Below are 18,445 nucleotides of genomic sequence, written 5' to 3' on the forward strand. Positions count from 1 at the left end.
TCGGAGAAGATAGATTTTTATATCAAAATTCGCAATTTTCTAAGTTCGTGACCTTGTGACCTTGACCTTGGGACAAAAATGAAAAATCGAGCTCTGTGGGGCTATGCGGGTGCCATTGGGCTAACCAAATACCGAAACCCCTGCCAGATTCGACAAACCCCTCGGAGAAGATGTACTTTTATGTCAAAATTAGCATTTTTCTAAGTTCGTGACCTTGTGACCTTGGGGCGAAAATGAAAAATCGAGCTCCGTGGGGCTATGCAGGTGCCATTGGGCTAACCAAATACTGAAACCCCTGTCAGATTCGACAAACCCTCGAGGAGAAGATGCAAATTGAAATCGGCTACCCCCTAACAACACATGTTTTTTGGGCGTGGCTCCGCCCATAATTGGTGCACCATGCCCATTCTCAGGAAAACACAACTAGATCATGATATAAACCTCCCACCAAAATTCTTATCAGGATCGGATCAAAACCCACAGAGCTATGCTCGGGACAGACAGACAGACAGACAGATAGACACACCAATAACGAATATAGTGGTCACTTATTTTTTCGTGAAAATATTTTTTCGTGAACCAACAATCCTGAAGCTGACGTTTCCCGACTTATATTTGTGATGACGGTGCAGCGGGTGCATGCAGTGCAGTGCATGCAGTGGTGGCGGTGCAGCAATAGAAATTGGTAGAAATGATGTCTGGGAGAGTTTTTGTGGGTGATGAGATTATTAAATATGTAGATTCTTCATTCTGCAGGAAGGATTGTAGACTCAGAATTCTGTGCAGTTTTGAAGGAGCGGGAGTTAGGGACATTGAAGGAAGGGTAAACGACATTGTGTCGGGTCATGGCAGGAAGAAGTTGGTTGTGGTACACCGAGGAGCGAATCATGTCGGGAAATTTTACTCAGAGGTTTTGAAAAATAGATACAGGATATTGGGTAAGTGGCAGAAAGCAAAGGGTTGTGAGGTCATGTTTCTGGGATCCTCCCAAGATTAGGAAACTATATAGAAATTATGAGCAGAGCGATAGACGTCAACCAATGGCTGGAAGAATGGTGTCGGGGGGGGGGGGGGGAGGTTTTATAAGCAGTGGGAATCATTTAGGGGACAAAGGGAATGTTTCCAGAATGATGGTCATATATTAAATAGAAATGGGGGCAGCAAGGTTTGCAGTGGGAATTGAGGAAGGAATTCAGGCTTTTTTAGGTGAGCGGAGGGTGGAGAAGGTATTAAGGAAGGAACGTATGAAGTTATTGTGATGAGTAAGGCCAGGCAGGAAAATAGAATTTCAGGAAGGGAAAAGTTAAATATATTCTATACCAATGCCAGAAGTTTAAGTAATAAGTTGGAAGAGCTTGAAGCCAAATTAGTTAGTGAGGAGTACGATATAGTTGCAGTGAGTGAGACATAGTTGAAGGAGGAGAGTAACTGGAGGACAGGATTAGAAGGCTACAAAGTGTATCGGTGTGATGGGAAGGAGAGAATAGGAGAGGAGTAGCAATCTGGGTAAAGGACAGCATTGCATCAAGAGAAAGGGGTGACATCAAATGAATAAATGTTGAGGATTCTGTATGGGTAGAGATTAGAGATTGTAAAAACAGTAAGTTACTGGAAGGATGCTTTTATAGGGCTCTGGGTGGGAAGGAAGAGGAGGAAGGAGGAGTACATGAAGAATTCAAAATGGCATGTGGGAAGAAAGAGGAGGAAGGAGTACATGAAGAATTCAGAACCCGTATGTGCGGGCCCGTAGGTGCGTGCCCGTACGTGCAGCTTTTTTCCTTCGCTCTCGTAAACGACGACTGGATTGGGGCATTGTTTCAATTAGATCAGCCCAACCGTATCGTAAATGGCCATTACTTGGGAAACACTTGGGAAACAGCTGAAACGGATGAAGAAGAACGATATCAAACCTTGAAAAGGCACATACCCAGGTCCCCAGTGTCAATTGTGACATCATGTAAAACAAAGAAGAAGAATTGTGACATCAATCGTGCAAAAAAAAAAGGATTTGTGACGTCATTCGGGATGTCATAGCACCGTGTCCTGTCATTGGTTGGAAAATAAATGGCCGTAACTTGGGAACCACTTGTCCGATTAATATCAAACCTTGAAAAGGCACATCCGCGTGTCCCCCGCAATATTCCTGGCAAGTTTCAATTAGATCGGACCAGTGGTTGTCGAGAAACGGCGGTCGCAGCCACACACACGCACGCACACACACGCACACACACAGATTGCTGGAATTATAGATAGATGTAGAAACAATTTTTCCAAACAAACTTTTTTCTTCACAACTGAAGCAATGTTATAGTTGAAGAAGGTTACATATCAGGAATCCATCCCTCCATTGGGACCATACTCTGTGCAGAGCATTGTTGCTGCCCAAGCAGTTTCCTTGGCTATTGGGCACAATCCTGGACGGGTCACCACTCCAACACAGGATACCAGCAAGCTGGCACTCATTTTGCCGACCTCACAAAGGATGACAGGCACAGTCAACCTCACCTGGAATTAACTCAACAGCTGAGGGGGATTTTTTTCTTATTCAGCCACTCCAGTGTGGCTTTAGTTTTGTGCTTTGGATCATTGTCCGACTGAAATGTGAATCTCCTCCCCAGTTTCAGATTCATGACTGAATCAAGCAGGTTTTCATTGATTCTCCTGCACTTTGCACCGTCCATTGTTCCTTCCATCCTGACAAGCTTGTCAGTCCCTGCTGATGAAAATCAGCCCAATGACATCATTCTGCCATCACCATGGGTGACAGTACAGATGGTGTTGATTGGGGGATGTGCAGTGTTAGGCTTGTGCCAGACATAACGGTTTCAATTTTAACCAAAAAGTTCAAATTTTGTCTCGTCTGACCACAATACTTTTCTCCACATGCCTACAGTATCAAGATGCTTTTTGCAAACTCCATATGAGCTTTTTGATGCATCTTTTTCAGTTATAGCTTCTTTCTTGCCACCTGTCCATAGAGGCGAGCTTTGTGAAGGGAATGGGATATTGTTGATTGATGAACACTGACCCTCATCTCAGACATGGAGCCTTGCAGATCTTTCAAAGTCATTGTTGGATTCGCAGTTACATCCCAAACCAGTTTCCTGCTTGCTCGGCTGCTGAGTTTGGATGACCTGATCTGGGTAGAGTTTGGGTGGTTTGATACATCTTCCACTTCTTAATAATGGATTTCACCTTACTCAAAGGGATAATGAGTGACTTTGAAATCTTCTTATCACCCTCTCCTGAACTGTGCTTCTCCGCCACTTTATGTCTGACTTCTTTGAAAAGCTGCGTGATCTTCATATTTGCCTTGTTGGTTGACCAAGTGAGTTGCACCTTAAAACTCGTTAGATAAGTGGGGGAGTTAATTTTTATGTTAAACCACTGATTATATACAAGTGAAACCTATTACACTTATTTTCTAACCTTTCATACCAATAATTTGCTCCTGAAGTGATTTAGGGTAAATTGGGCAAAGGGGATGAATACTTATGTAACAAAGAATCATCTGATTTTTCTTTGTTAATCAAACGTATTCACATTTCTCACTTTGGAGTAGTTTGTGAAGACTTGATTATATTAAGTTTGATTTCAAAGCATCGTGAAATAAGCTCACGTAGCATCAAAATGTGAAAACTTTGAGAGGGGGTGAATACTTTTGCAGGCCTCTGTACATGTATAATAATAAATGTCAGTGTGTGTGAGTGTATGTGTCACCTTCATAACTCCAAAACCATGAAACCAAGCAGCCTGAAACTTTGCATGCATAATCCATCCATCGGGACCATACTCTGTGCAGAGCATTGGTACTGCCTGAGCAGCCTCCTTGGCTGTTGGACACAATCCTGGATGGGTTTCCACTCCGACACAGAATACCAGCAAGCTGGCACTCATTTTGCCAACCTCTGAAGGATGACAGGCTGAGTTAACCCCACCTAGTATGAATTCAACAGCTGAGCGGGATCTGAACTCAGGACCCTAGGATCCCAAGCCCACCACTCTAACCATTAAGCCAACACCAGGCATGTGCACGCATAATAAGAGAACTCCAAATCAGTGCATGAATGAAAATTGGTTGTTTGGGTAAATTTAAACACCGCTTTTGAAGTTAATTAATGGCCTTATTTAATTATCCTTTATCAAGGCATCATCCTTGGTCAGCCTCTTACTCAGCCTTCATTTAGTTTGGTGGGGTCTTAATTCACCATTTTGTTTAGCCTGTTGAATAATGCCTTGAGATAGAACAGACTGCAACAGTTTCTGACTGATAAAGCGCTCAAACATTTTTTTTCATTTCCTCACATCATCAAATGTCTCATCATCATCTATCTATAAGTCCAGCAATCTCTGTGTGTCTGTCTGTCTGTCTGTCTGTCTGTCTGTCTGTCTGTCTGTGACCGCTGTTTCTCGACAACCCCTGGTCCAATCTAATTGAAACTTGCCAGGTATATTGCTGGGGACCTGAGGATGTGCCTTTTCAAGGTTTGATATTAATCGGACAAGTGGTTCCCAAGTTATGGCCATTTATTTACCAAACCAATGACAGGACACAGTGCTATGACATCACAATTGACGTCACAATTCTTCTTTTTTTTTCTTCTTTTTTTTGCACGTACGGGCACGCACTAGTACCTACAAATCTCTGGATACATCACAATACTTATAAATGCCCTGAAACGCCAGTGTTCGTGGCTGTCTTTCATTTCCACAAATGCGATTACCTCTTGCTTCTAGAATCTCTTCATGCTAATCAAATTTCAAAATTTTTAACTTCTTAATTGACCTCATAAGTAGTTCTGACTGGTAAAAAAAAAAGGGGTCATGCATCCAATTCGGACATCATTGGACACTCCGGTCATCTCCGCATGATTTTTGATATGATATTAAATAAACACCATCCGGAGTATAAAACAATGTCAGAATTGGACAAATGAACACAAATGGAATTGCTGCTAAGGTAAATCCACATTTTATATTTTAAAATTTGACTCACATAAAAAGATTCTCGAGGTTGGCGCATTTCAGCTGTAATGCTTATAAACATCCACAGTTGTATTTGCACATTATTTGATACATGTCCGGATGGTGGTTATCTCCGGACGTGTCCGGACAGTGCATGTCTCCAGACGTGTCCGGGTGGTGTTTGTCTCCAGAAGGTGTTTGTCTCCAGACATATCTGAGCAGTGTTTATCTCCGGACGGTGTTTGTCTCGGACATGTCCAGCCAATTGCTATCTCTGGAAATCTCTGGACAGTGTTTGTCTCCGGAAGTGTCCGGGCGGTGTTTACTGTATCTCTGGACAGTGTTTATCTCGGATATGTCCGGGCAGTGGTTATCTCCAGACAGTGTTCGTCTCCGGACGTGTCTAGGTGGTGTTTATCTCTGAACAGTGTTTGTCTCGAACATGTCCAGGCAGTGGTTACCTCCGGACATGACCTGGTGGTGTTTATCTCCGAATGTGTTTGTCTCTGGATGTGTCTGGGTGGTGTTTATCTCCAGGTGGTGTTTGTCTCCAGACGTGTCTGGGCGGTGTTTATCTCCAGGTGGCATTTGTTTTCGGATGTGTCCAGGCGGTGTTTATCTCTGAACAGTGAACATGTTTGTCTCTGAATGTGTCCAGGCGGTGTTTATCTCTGGGTGGCATTTGTCTCCGGTCGTGTCCGAGCGGTGTTCATCTCCGCATGGTGTGGTGTTTGTCCCTGGACATGTGCGGGTGGTGGAATGGTGGATCCATTGGGGGTTCACTGGGTGCACGTGAACTGAGGACCCCATAACATGATGCTGCCGCCAGGGTAGAGGGTTTCACGTGTTTAACGCTGGACGATGGTTCCTTTAACCAGATGATAATCCATTCCATTCATTTCATGCCATGAGGCACATAGGGCTGTCAAGGAAGCTTCATTTGGCTAAGGAGTACAATCCTGGGTGGGTCACCACTCCAACACAGGATACTCAAATGACTTATTACCCCACGACGATCATGTCACATCATTGTCATGCAAGATATCACTGGACAATTGGCAATCACACGTCTTTTGCTTTCACTCGGCAATTAATCCGAGCCATGATACTTTTCGCCGCTGGTTCTGTATTACTCCCTAAGACTCAGTGTTTAGTTATGACTCCGAAGAGAAAGGAAACATTTTCGGGATCTTGTCCGACAGCAAAGCACAGTGCAATCCTGAACTATCTCACCAGGTAATTCAAAGTTTCAGTGGCAACATCATCCATTATTATAATTAATGATCTGATGATCTGCAGTGGTGAGTTTAGGTTTTGTGCTTTGGGTCATTTTGCCGTATTTTGTTCTTGTCCATTCAATATTTTCATTGATTTGTATTGGAAACATCTTGTGTATTTACATTGTTGTTGTAAGGATCCATCGCAAAGATTCCAAAATCTTCAGCTTTTCGTTAGAATCAGTTAGTGACAGGCCTGAGGCCTTTTCGTCAAGTAGCTCGATATTCCCAAATTTTCCTGTAGAGAAAGTAAATTTATGGTCAGACACTGCTAGCTCTGGATAGATTAACCGGTATTTCCTCGAGTATTACATTGACTTGAATATGGCTTGGTGGTATGTTTCACAATATGAGAACATTATAACCTTAAGTGAACCCCCCCCCCCTAAAAAAATTCTGGATCCGCCCTTATGGTATTCATCTCCATGCAGTGTTTATCTCCGGGTGGTGTTCATCTCCAGACATGTATAGTCGGTGTTTATCTCCGGGCGGTGTTTGTCTCTGGCCATGTCCAGGTGGTGTTTATCTCCGGACATGTCCAGGTGGTGTTTATCTCCAGACATGTCCAGGCAGTGTTTATCTCTGGGTGGTGTTTGTCTGTGGACTTATCCAGGCGGGGTTCGTCTGTGGACATGTGTGGACAGTTTTTGTCTCAGGACGTGTCTAGGCGGTGTTTATCTCCGGGCGGTGTTTGTCTCCGGTCATATCTGGGTGGTGTTTATCTCCGGGTGGTGATTGTCTCTGGCCATGTCCAGGTGGTGTTTATCTCCGGACATGTCCAGGTGGTGTTTATCTCCGGACATGTCCAGGTGGTGTTTATCTCTGGGTGCTGTTTGTCTGTGGACTTATCCAGGCGGGGTTCGTCTGTGGACATGTGTGGACAGTTTTTGTCTCAGGACATGTCTAGGTGGCATTTGTTTCCGGATAGTGTTTATCTCTGGATGTGTCCAGGTGGTGTTTATCTCCGGGTTGTGTTTGTCTCCATTCGTGGTTGTACATTGTTTTCTCAGGATGGTGTTTATCTCCGGCCGCGTCTGCGCAGTGTTTTGTCTCCGGAGTGTGTTTAGCTCTGGACATGCCCGGGTAGTGTTTGTCTCTGGGTGGTATTTATAGTAGGACTGGTAGAAAATGTATTTTAGGCAATATTTTGTTTCCATCTTCACTCTTATTCCACATAGAATCATTTTGATGAGACAGTATGAATTGTAATTTATGCTACACCGCATGCCTGCCTTCCTTTCCCCTCCCTCCTCTCTCTCCATTCCTCCTCCCTCCTCTCTCTTTCCCCCTCCACCCTCTCACTTTCCCCCTCCACCCTCTCACTTTCCCCAACTCCTCTCTCCCTCTCCCTCCCCCACCCCTCTCCCTCTTCCCCATCTCTATCTCCCACCTTATTCCTACCCCTTCTCTTCGTATTCCCATCAGCGAAGTGACTGGTGGTACTTGCTGGTACATAACAATAATAATAATAGTAATACTCACCATTCCTTTCACACCATGAGACACATAGGACTGTCAAGGCAGCTTCATTTGCCGAAGGAGTACAATCCTGGATGGGTCACCATTCCAACACAGAATACTCAAATGGCTTATTACCCCAGTCAGCTGGTACCCATTTTGCTGACCTCAGAAGGTTGATAGGTTGAGTCAATCTACCTGGTGTTATTTCAACAACACAACAAGGATTGAACTCAAGACCCTAAGATCCTAAGCCAGTCACCTTAACTGTTAAGCCAACACCAGGTATTCATACATATGCAATACATGTGCAATATCCCCACATTCGTGAAGTGAAGCACACGAAAATAGGATATTTTCAAACATGTAATTATTGTTGTTTCAGCTGTTGTAGTGGTTGTGCTTGCTGTTTGTTTGTTCCTTCCATGTATACAGGGTGAGTCAAAAGTTGCGCCCGATTTCTGTTTTTTTGGCTGTCAAGATTCTTTCTGGGAAATCATGTTGTTAATAATTGTCTTGCAGATTATTAATTTTCGTAAATTATTTATTTTTTATTTTGTTTTGCAGGTTATTGCTGCGAGTTTGGAAAGTTACTGAATTTGCACCAAATTGAACCATGAATTACCTTTCAATGAATCAACGCATTGCGGCCGTGAAACATTACTACAAATGTAATGAACAACCAACGATGGTGGCACGCCGTTTGGCACAGGAACTCGATATTAACCCACCTCAGGGAAGAAACATACGATTGATTGTCGAGAAATTTGAAGCAACAGGGTCGGTAGCTACTGCAAAGAAGTCCGGTCGTCCGAAAACGGCAACGAATGCAGCTAAGGCTGAAGAAGCCATCAGAAGACTGGAACAAAGTCCGCAAAAGTCAACTCGCCGTTTATCTACAGAGTTGGAAGTGAGCCAATCAAGTGTTATCCGTATCCTTCAGCAGAAAAAAATGGAAACCTTACATTCCATGCTTACTGCATGTCCTTCATGATGGAGATGACGACCGCCATCTTCAATTTTGCGAAGAGTTCTTAGCCAAACTTCACGAAGAGGACACAATGCAAGACAAAATCTGGTGGTCAGATGAGGCATGTTTTAAGCTTAATGGCACAATTAACAGACAATTGTGTCTACTGGGCTGCGAATGACCCAAGAGTGACAGTTGAGAAGGAGGTAAATTTACCTGGAGTAACAGTTTGGGCAGCCATATCTCCATTAGGGATAATTGGACCCTTTTTCTTTGAGGGATCTGTCACTGCAGAAATTTACCTGGATATGCTGCAAACCTTCTTTTGGCCCAGGGTACAAGATCAGGACTGTTATTTCCAGCATGATGGAGCTCCACCTCATTATGGACAATTATATTAGACAATCGCTTGATGAAAACTTTCCCAGAAAGTGGATCGGCCATCGCGGTCCGATCGAGTGGCCGGCACGCTCCCCAGACCTTACACCTCCAGATTTCTTTCTTTGGGGGCTCATGGAAGACCTTGTTTATCGTGAAAAGCCTCGTACCATTCAGGAATTGAAGGCTCAAATCACTGCAAAGTTTGAGGAAATTGACATCGAACTCTGCAGACGTGTGTGCCGCTCTGTGCCTGCTCGGCTGCAATTGTGCATCGATCACGAGGGAGGGCACTTTGAAAATTGCAAGTAAAACAGCTTGGTACAGTTCCGTAATATTTTTTTCTTGAATAAATGGTTAGATAAACATGTCATTCATTTATTTCTACCTTCTACTGTAATACAAATGGCAAACAAACAACCAGCTGACAGAAATCGGGCGCTACTTCTGATTCGCCCTGTATATATATATATATATATATATATATATATATATATATATATATATATATATATATATATATATATATATATATATATATATATATATATATATATATATATATATATATATATATATATATATATATATATATATATATATATATATATATATATATATATATACATATACTCTGGAAAAAATTAAGAGACCACTGCAAAATTATCAGTTTTTCTGGTGTTACTATTTCTAGGTATGTGTTTGAGTAAAATGAACATTTTTGTTTTATTTTATAAACTACTGACAACATTCCTCCCAAATTCCGAATAAAAATATTGTTATTTTAGAGCATTTATTTGCAGAAAATAACAACTAGTCAAAATAACAATAAAGATTCAGTGTTTTCAGACCTCAAATAATACAAACAAAACAAGTTCATATTCATTTTTAAACAACACAAAACTAATGTTTTAACTTAGGAAGAGTTCAGAAATCAATATTTCGTGGAATAACCCTGATTTTCAATCACAGTTTTCATGAGTCTTGGCATGCTCTCCACCAGTCTTTCACATTGCTGTTGGGTGATTTTATGCCACTCCTGGCGCAAAAATTCAAGCAGCTCGGCTTTGTTTGATGGCTTGTGACCATCCATCTTCCTCTTGATCACATTCCAGAGGTTTTCAATGGGGTTCAGGTCTGGAGATTGGGCTGGCCATGACAGGGTCTTGATCTGATGGTCCTCCATCCACACCTTGATTGACCTGGCTGTGTGGCATGGAGCATTGTCCTGCTGGAAAAAAAAAATCGTCAGAGTTGGGGAACATTGTCAGAGCAGAAGGAAGCAAGTGTTCTTCCAGGACAACCTTGTACATTGCTTGATTCATGAGTCCTTCATAAAGACAAATCTTCCCGATTCCAGCCTTGCTGAACCACCCCCAGATCATCACCGATCCTCCACCAAATTTCACAGTGGGTGTGAGACACTGTGGCTTGTAGGCCTCTCCAGGTCTCCGTCTAACCATTAGATGACCAGGTGTTGGGCAAAGCTGAAAATTGGACTCATCAGAGAAGATGACCTTACTCCAGTCCTCCACGGTCCAATCCTTATGGTCTTTTGCAAACCTCAGCCTGGCTCTTCTTTGCTTCTCATTGATGAAGGGCTTTTGATGATCATCTCATTGATGAAGGGCTTCTAGCATTGCACGACTTCAGCCCTGCCCCTAGGAGCCTGTTTTGAACCATCCTCGCCGTGCCCTTCACCCCAGCTGCCGTTTGCCATTCTTTTTGTAGGTCACTTGATGTCACCCTACAGTTGTTGAGTGACATTCGAATGAGTTGGCGGTCATCCCGGTCAGTGGAAAGTCGTTTTCGCCCTCTGCCAGTCTGTAGCTTTGTTGTCCCCAATGTCTGCTGCTTGACCTTGTTCTTATGGACCGCCGTCTTTGAAATTTTAAGGATGGAAGCAACGTGACGCTCACTGTATCCCTCTGCCAGTAAAGCCAGAATTGAACCCTTCTTTTCCTCACTCTAAACTTTTATTTTCAACTTTTTTGGCATGGACAATAGTTATTTTTTTATATTCCAATTACTTTTGAGATACTACTAGCACTGTTTTTGCCATCCAGCTGGTCCTATTGCAAGAGGATAGTGATGACCACAGCAGTGGTTTTTATACTTTTCCTTGTTAAATAAGATTCGGTTCAGGTGATCACCTAATCAGTACCCCACGAAGTAGAATGAGGTGTGCCTGTGTTGGAATTCAACAGACACTGGAATGGAATGGCTGCCATACATGTAGAGATGCTGATTTAATTTTTTTTGGACTGGTCTCTTTTTTTTTTTCTTCCAGAGCTGTGTGTGTATATATATATATAAAGTCAAATTAAGAAACATTTTAACAAACATAACAGTATGAAAGCCACCATTATGTGATTCTCGTACAATAACTGCTTCCTTTTAATATAACACCCTGGTGCTAAGCATGCTATGGTTTTTCATCAATAACTAGAAGGGCACTCGGTAGATCACATACCTCCGCCACACAATGCTTCATCCATGAGAACATATCAAGCCCAATATATTTTTGAAATATCATGCTCTCCAGTACTATTAGTGGGGCAACTTAGCTAAATATGGCATAACAATTGTGCATTTTGTGAGGAAAGCACCAAATTTGGCACACTAGTAGCCCATTATATTATGAACAGATTTGGATATTGGGCCATCTCAAATTTATCTGCTGATGGCTGTGGCAGCCATTTTCCACTGCCATCAAAAATTTTGAGATGGCCCAATATCCAAATCTGTTCATAATATGATCGGCTACTAGTGTGCCAAATTTGGTGCTTTCCTCACAAAATGTACAATTGTAATGCTAAGTTGCCCCACTATATATCATTTTTGAGCCCTATCTTTCAATGGTGAAGACTCACTTTAAAAATCAAATAATTCTCGTATTGAGATCTGGACTCGGATCTTCACCAAAATCGAACCAATTCACCCTTTCCACACACCCAACATATCCACCAAGTTTCATCCGAATCCGTCAACAAGTTTTTTGAGATATCGTGCTATATATTAGTTTAGCCCAATCTCTCGATGGTGAAGAATCACTTAAAAAATTATAAGATCCGGATCCGGATTCGGATCTTCACCAAAATGGAATCGGTTCTTCCTCGTAAAACACCCAACATTTCCACCAATTTTTGTCAGAATAGGTCCACAATTTTTTGAGATATCGTGCTATATATCATTTTTGGCCCAATCTCTCAATGGTGAAGAATCACTTAAAAAAATTCTCGTAGTCGGATCCGGATCCGGATCTTCATCAAAATCTAATCAGTTGGTCTGTGTCATACACCCAACCTGTCCACAGAATTCCATCCGGATCTGTCCACAATTTTTTTTACATATCCTGTACACAAACAAATAGACAAACAGACAGAAAGGCGTGAAAACATAACCTCCTTCACCTTCGGTGGCGGAGGTAGTAATGTCTGATATGATGGTTCAATGGATGATGGTGTTCTGGTACAATGTTTCCTCTGAACAGTGGTTCTGGTAGACCATGTTTCTCATGGACAGCATTCTGGTACAGTGGTTCCCATAAACATCAAAACGCTCCTACTTTCCCTTTGTCCCTTTGGTGAGATCAGTTTGTTGCAATACAAGTACTATATTAATGTCGATTGTTGGGTAATGTATAGCTTTGTGGTTAGTATTGCAGATGATCAAATTTCAAATGCTCACAATAGGTAGGACAAATTATGAAACATTGCCTTGCAGTTTGCTAACTTTCAAGTGCAGAAAGTTAAATTTTAGTCGTTTGACTGCTCGTGATAAACTTATAGGTGTGGGCATACACCACTTTATTTTTACATGTCCTAAGTCTCATGGAAGAGATATTACAAGAAGACATTAGGCAATACCGGATTTGATTTGAGACAAATACAGCCAGTGACCAATGACCATCGGGGAAGTAACGCAACTTGCCAGTGTACTCAGTGGGGCAATAAAAAAATCTCCCCCAATCTCCTTCGTCCACCATGGGTTGCCAACCCACGGGGTTTGTCTGTGCTATATCGTCTAAATAAGAGGAAGCATGATGTCCCATATTTAAAGTCTTTGGTGTGACTCGGCAGTCAGAATTGAACCCTCAACTGCTATGCTCTAACCTCTCACTTCAATGCCACTATATCTGGTCGTTTAATTGAAATGGAATATAACTATTAACAAAATATAACTATTCACAAGATTGAGATCAGCTATGATCAGATGAATCTGTAATTTTCTATTTCATGTTTAAACTGGAGAAGTGGCAGAGGAATTGCTCTTAAAGTACAAGTGCACAGGACGAAGTGAAACGGGTCAAGGATGCTTTGAAATGTCATCAGAATGTGCATTCCACAGTATGGTACTAAAGTGAAGAGGTCAAACATGCTAGGATAATGCAAATTCAATTATGGGATCGAAATAACATCTTGTTCTGTGAACAGCAACCTCCCGACAGGAGGTGACTACACCTGAGCGGCTACCATCGCATGCTGAAGCCGAGACTTCCAGGACAGTCAAACTATTACTGTTTTTCATAAGTCTGCACTGACCAGTTGTCACAGGTCTGTGATCCAATAGGGTCCATTACCATGCCACTCATAAAACAGGATTATTATAAATTTAGTCCTCCAGGAATCCCAAATTAACCCTTTTGTTGGCACGTCAAAATGGCAACAACTGGAGGCAAGCCATTCTTTAGAAGACTAAAAAATAATCAATTACATGAGAAATGACAAACACAACCCCTAAACATGAAAAAATAATTGAAATCAGATAAGCGGTTTTCCATTTATTACAAAAAACATTTTTTTTCAAGATGGCCGCCCTAGTCGGCAATCTTGGATCCGGCCATGCCCAAAATCAATAGGGTTCTTCCTTTTCAGGTGGTACATGTGTGACCCAAATTTCAAATCGATATGGCAAACAATTTGAGTTATTGCACTCACAGCTATAAATGTTGACGCCCGGCCAGCCGGACAGATGGACGGACGACCCGGGTGACAACAATATCCCCCTTCCTCCACACGGCGGGGGAGAAAAACACAAGATGACCACTGACATTTTTCTCTAGATGCAAAACACAAACACATATGCACACACACTCATTCAAGAAGCAGACAAGTTAGAGGGAAATGGACATGGTGAAGAACGCGAAGCCTGGGCAGATCTCACACAGTTGCTGGAGCATGTCCACCAGGCTAAAAACAAGACAGTAAGCCAGAGGGTTGGGGCAAACCAATGATGGTCCACAAGGGTCTCTGCCCCAAGGGGCCTCAATCACTGCCCCAGAGATTTCACCAATCACAGAATGAGGCCCCCATAACTCGTCACCCTCCCCCCACCCCCACCGAGGACATTCACAAATCTCTAGTGTCAGTAACAAAATAATGCCTGCCTTCCGCATGCTGAATGACAGCTGCAGGGAAGGAGTGATTTAGTCTCCTACCACAAAGCCACCACTTTTGTCTTCTGCTTCACTGTCAATGGCATAGTTGAGCTATTGAGCGAGAAATCCCAGGGAACAAATATCACATCACCAAACTCTGAAAAGGAAAACGGTACAAGTCAAAAAACAAAGAAATGGCAGAAAGTCCACGTTGTTTCAATCTTTATGAAATGCCCTGTACTTAATTGCTTTGCAATTAGTTTCCATCGTTTGTTTTAGTCAAAGGTTCACACAATATTTTCAGCTCAACTAAACGTTTGCAAAATATAATACCATTATGAAACATGTATGCAAGTTATTCAATAAAATGATTGGAACAAAACAATCGAATTGTTTAATAAAGATCATATTTGTTTTGCAGATAAATTATATGCAAAGCAAAGTTTGATTCAAGGATATACATAACATCATATGGTCACCACGGAGAACTTCAGCATTGATTTGGAAAGTTTCAGACTCTCCTTCAGGAGTTAGGATCACTGCAGCAGTATATTCCTAGATGATTTGCTTGGCATTCCAATCGACTCAGGGATGTCATATGCATGGAGAATTTGGAAAAGTTCATACCTGTCAATGGAATCGGAGGCTTTCTTGAAGTCGATGAAGAAGATAGTGGATTATTTTTGGTGGTTACACATTTCCCTGTAGAGAGCAAGAATCTGAGAAGATCTAGATCAATGGGGCCTAAAACCATTTTAATTTTTCCCCCATTCTGGAAGCTGATTACCTCGATATGTTTTGTTGCACAATTTCAGTATTTTCTTAATCACTGCAAGTAAAACCTTTCAAATATGCTTCATATGTATGTTATAACAATATTTTTCTTTGCTTTTACTATGTTGCCCTGCCAACATATACCTTCGGAATTATTGAAAGATTCAAAGGTCACCACGTCACCTGCAGTATTCTAACCAGACGTCCACCAGATGTCACCATGATGGGTATGCTGTGGAATTTTTCACATTTATTATTCATGCATTGCTTCACATATTTATGAGTGAATTGAAACTAGACCTATGTTAAGTTCTGATGTACATCAGTTTACTGTCACTGAATGATATTTATATATATATATATATATATATATATATATATATATATATATATATATATATATATATATATATATATCTATATATATATAGAAATATTGTTACGAATTTGGAATTCGATTGCACACAACATACAGGTTCCTTTAGTCAGCTATGTCTATAAGTGCTTGTTCCCTAGATAGCTCACCTTCCATTGTTTAAATGTTCAGAAATTGATTAGATGCACTGCGGATCGATTTAATAGTTATGGAACGAACAATGGAGACATCCCTCCCCCCCCTCTTCTGCGAAGAGGAAGAAGAACCCTGCCGTCCCGTGATTCATGACGTCAACAACTCCCTCCCACCCGTGGTTGAGCGGGGGATGGTTCACGAGGGCATGAGTCACGCCGGGCGCGGGGGAGGGGGGCAGAGAAAGATAAAGAGGAGATCCTTTGTTTTGTTCGTGTTCGGAGTTGGGGTCTGCGTAGTTCAGCAGGCCTTGGGGTCCTGTTTGGCTTGGGTTAGGGTTGAGGCCTTCGGAAGCTTTTTGCTTCTGCAGAGGAGTTGTTCAGCAGAGCTTCGGGTCCTGCTTGGCTCGGTAGGCTTTTTGGAGAGCTGCTTTGTTTTGGAAGAAAGTTGAGCCGGTCGCTCGGCTCGAGCTGCGAGTGGTGGCTTCTTCTTCCTCTTGGTTCGTGGAGCTCTTTGTTCTCCATTTTGGTTCCCGGCTTGGTGCGACTCATCGACCTCTTCTTGGAGGTGGTTCCTCGGGGAAGCGACGCATCGACGGGAAGGATCGGCGCCTCGTCTCACCAGCACATGTTGACAAGTGGGAGGGTTCGCTGGAGCTTGGGAGGGATTGCGGCTCACGGCGATTGGATCCAGCTCGCTCTCGCTGGAGCCTGGGTCCGAACAACTTGAAGACCACACGAGGTGGAGAGGTTCGAGATAGGCTCTGGGTTTCAGCTCACCTGTCCTCCGAGCTGGATCTCGTTATTAAAGGCATCAGCCACCATTACTTGGGTGTGTGTTTGTGTGTAGTTGTGTCCGTGGGCCCGTCTAATAAGTAGGAAATTGTTAAGTGCTTCGTGTGCTGTAAATCTTTGCATTGCATTTCGTAGAGTCGGTATAGTTCTGCTCTTATGTGCTTCCCTAGTTCCCCATTATTATTAATAAATACCCCAATTGTTAAATGTTTTCAGCTCGTCGCGTCGATTCTTTCATTGACTGAGCATTTCGTGTGTTGGGAGTTAGAAAGCCGTTGGCTTGCCGTAAAAGGGGGACATTTGGACCGACGGTTCTCGGCGATTAAGCCGCTCGGAATCGCGCACGGGACAGGCTCCCCTCGGCGGTTTGTTCCGTACGAGTTCCGTCGAGGGTGGAATACCCCGGTAGTTGGATCACGTGGGTATTTAGGTACATTGAAGATTGGCAATCGACCCTACCCCACGTGATCTGCCCATTGGCGTATTTCTGTTCTTGTACAAGGACCCGTCGACTCGGAGTTATCCGGGCGGCGATCGATATTCCGGGCGATCGGTCGGGCCGACTCGACTTGCGGCTCCGTTCAGAGTGGTCAGTTCGCCGCCGACCCCTGGCCCGTAACAATATATATATATATATATGTATATAAATTTGTATATATATCCTTGCTTTGTACTATATATCGTCCCATCCATGATAGATATATACATATATATATATATATATATATATATATATATATATATATATATATATATATATATATATATATATATATATATACATATATACATACATATAATTATATATCTTAAAGTGAAGTAATGTTGCTTTGTACTAGCATTGCTTCAACAGGATAATAACAGGAAACAGGCCTTGATACATACATATATATATATATATATATATATATATATATATATATATATATATATATATATATATATATATATATATATATATATATATATATGTATCATTATGCGGACAATAAAACGGATTTCCATATCGGATCGGTCGAGGCCCGGATTACCAACGACCGCCACCGGAACCGGTGGTTAGCAGGGTACCGATGGAATTTGTGCTTCTGCTGGGCGAAGGAGGAGAAGGAGACGGGGAAGGTGAGTCCGGAGGCAGTGGGAGAGGGGGAAGGGTAGAAGTGTGGAGGTGAGAGTTGGAACTCTGAATGTTGGGACGATGACTGGCAAAGGGCGAGAGTTGGCTGATATGATGGAGAGAAGAAAGGTGGACATACTGTGTGTACAAGAGACCAAGTGGATGGGGAGTAAGGCGAGGAGCATTGGAGGTGGTTTCAAACTGTTCTACCATGGTGTGGATGGGAGGAGAAATGGTGTCGGGATAATCCTGAAGGAAGATTATATCAAGAGGGTATTGGAGGTGAGGAGAGTGTTGGACCGAGTGATGAGTGTGAAGTTGGAAATTGAAGGTGTGATGATGAATGTCATCAGTGCATATGCCCTGCATATGGGGTGTGAGATGGAGTATAAAGAAGATTTCTGGAGTGAGTTAGATGAAGTGGTGGAGAGTGTATCCAAGGATGAAAGAGTGGTGATTGGAGCAGATTTCAATGGGCATGTTGGGGAAGGGAATAAAGAGGATGAGGAGGTGATGGGTAGGTACGGTGTCAACAAGAGAAATGTGGAAGGGCAAATGGTGGTAGATTTTGCAAAAAGAATGGAAATGGCAGTGGTAAACACGTATTTCAAGAAGAAGGAGGAACACAGGGTGACATACAAGAGTGGAGGAAAGTGCACACAGGTGGATTACATCTTAAGCAGGCGATGCAATCTGAAAGAGATGAGAGACTGCAAGGTGGTGGCAGGGGAGAGTGTAGCTCGACAGCATCGATTGGTGGTCTGAAGGATGATTGTGGTGGTGAGGTTGAGGAAGAGAGTGAAGGCTGAACCAAGGACCAGATGGTG

General features: G+C 42.5%; 1 protein-coding gene across 2 annotated transcripts in view; it reads left to right on the top strand.

Annotated features, from left to right (window-relative positions):
* The window catches only part of LOC147021623 (uncharacterized), a 210,325-nt gene that overhangs the window by 49,581 nt on the left and 142,299 nt on the right, over positions 1-18,445 (top strand). The gene's annotated exons all lie outside the window — the stretch shown is intronic.

This window comes from Eptatretus burgeri, chromosome 8, assembly GCF_056783735.1.
Source record: "Eptatretus burgeri isolate ZD-2024b chromosome 8, Ebu_testis_v1, whole genome shotgun sequence".
Classification (NCBI taxonomy): domain Eukaryota; kingdom Metazoa; phylum Chordata; class Myxini; order Myxiniformes; family Myxinidae; genus Eptatretus; species Eptatretus burgeri.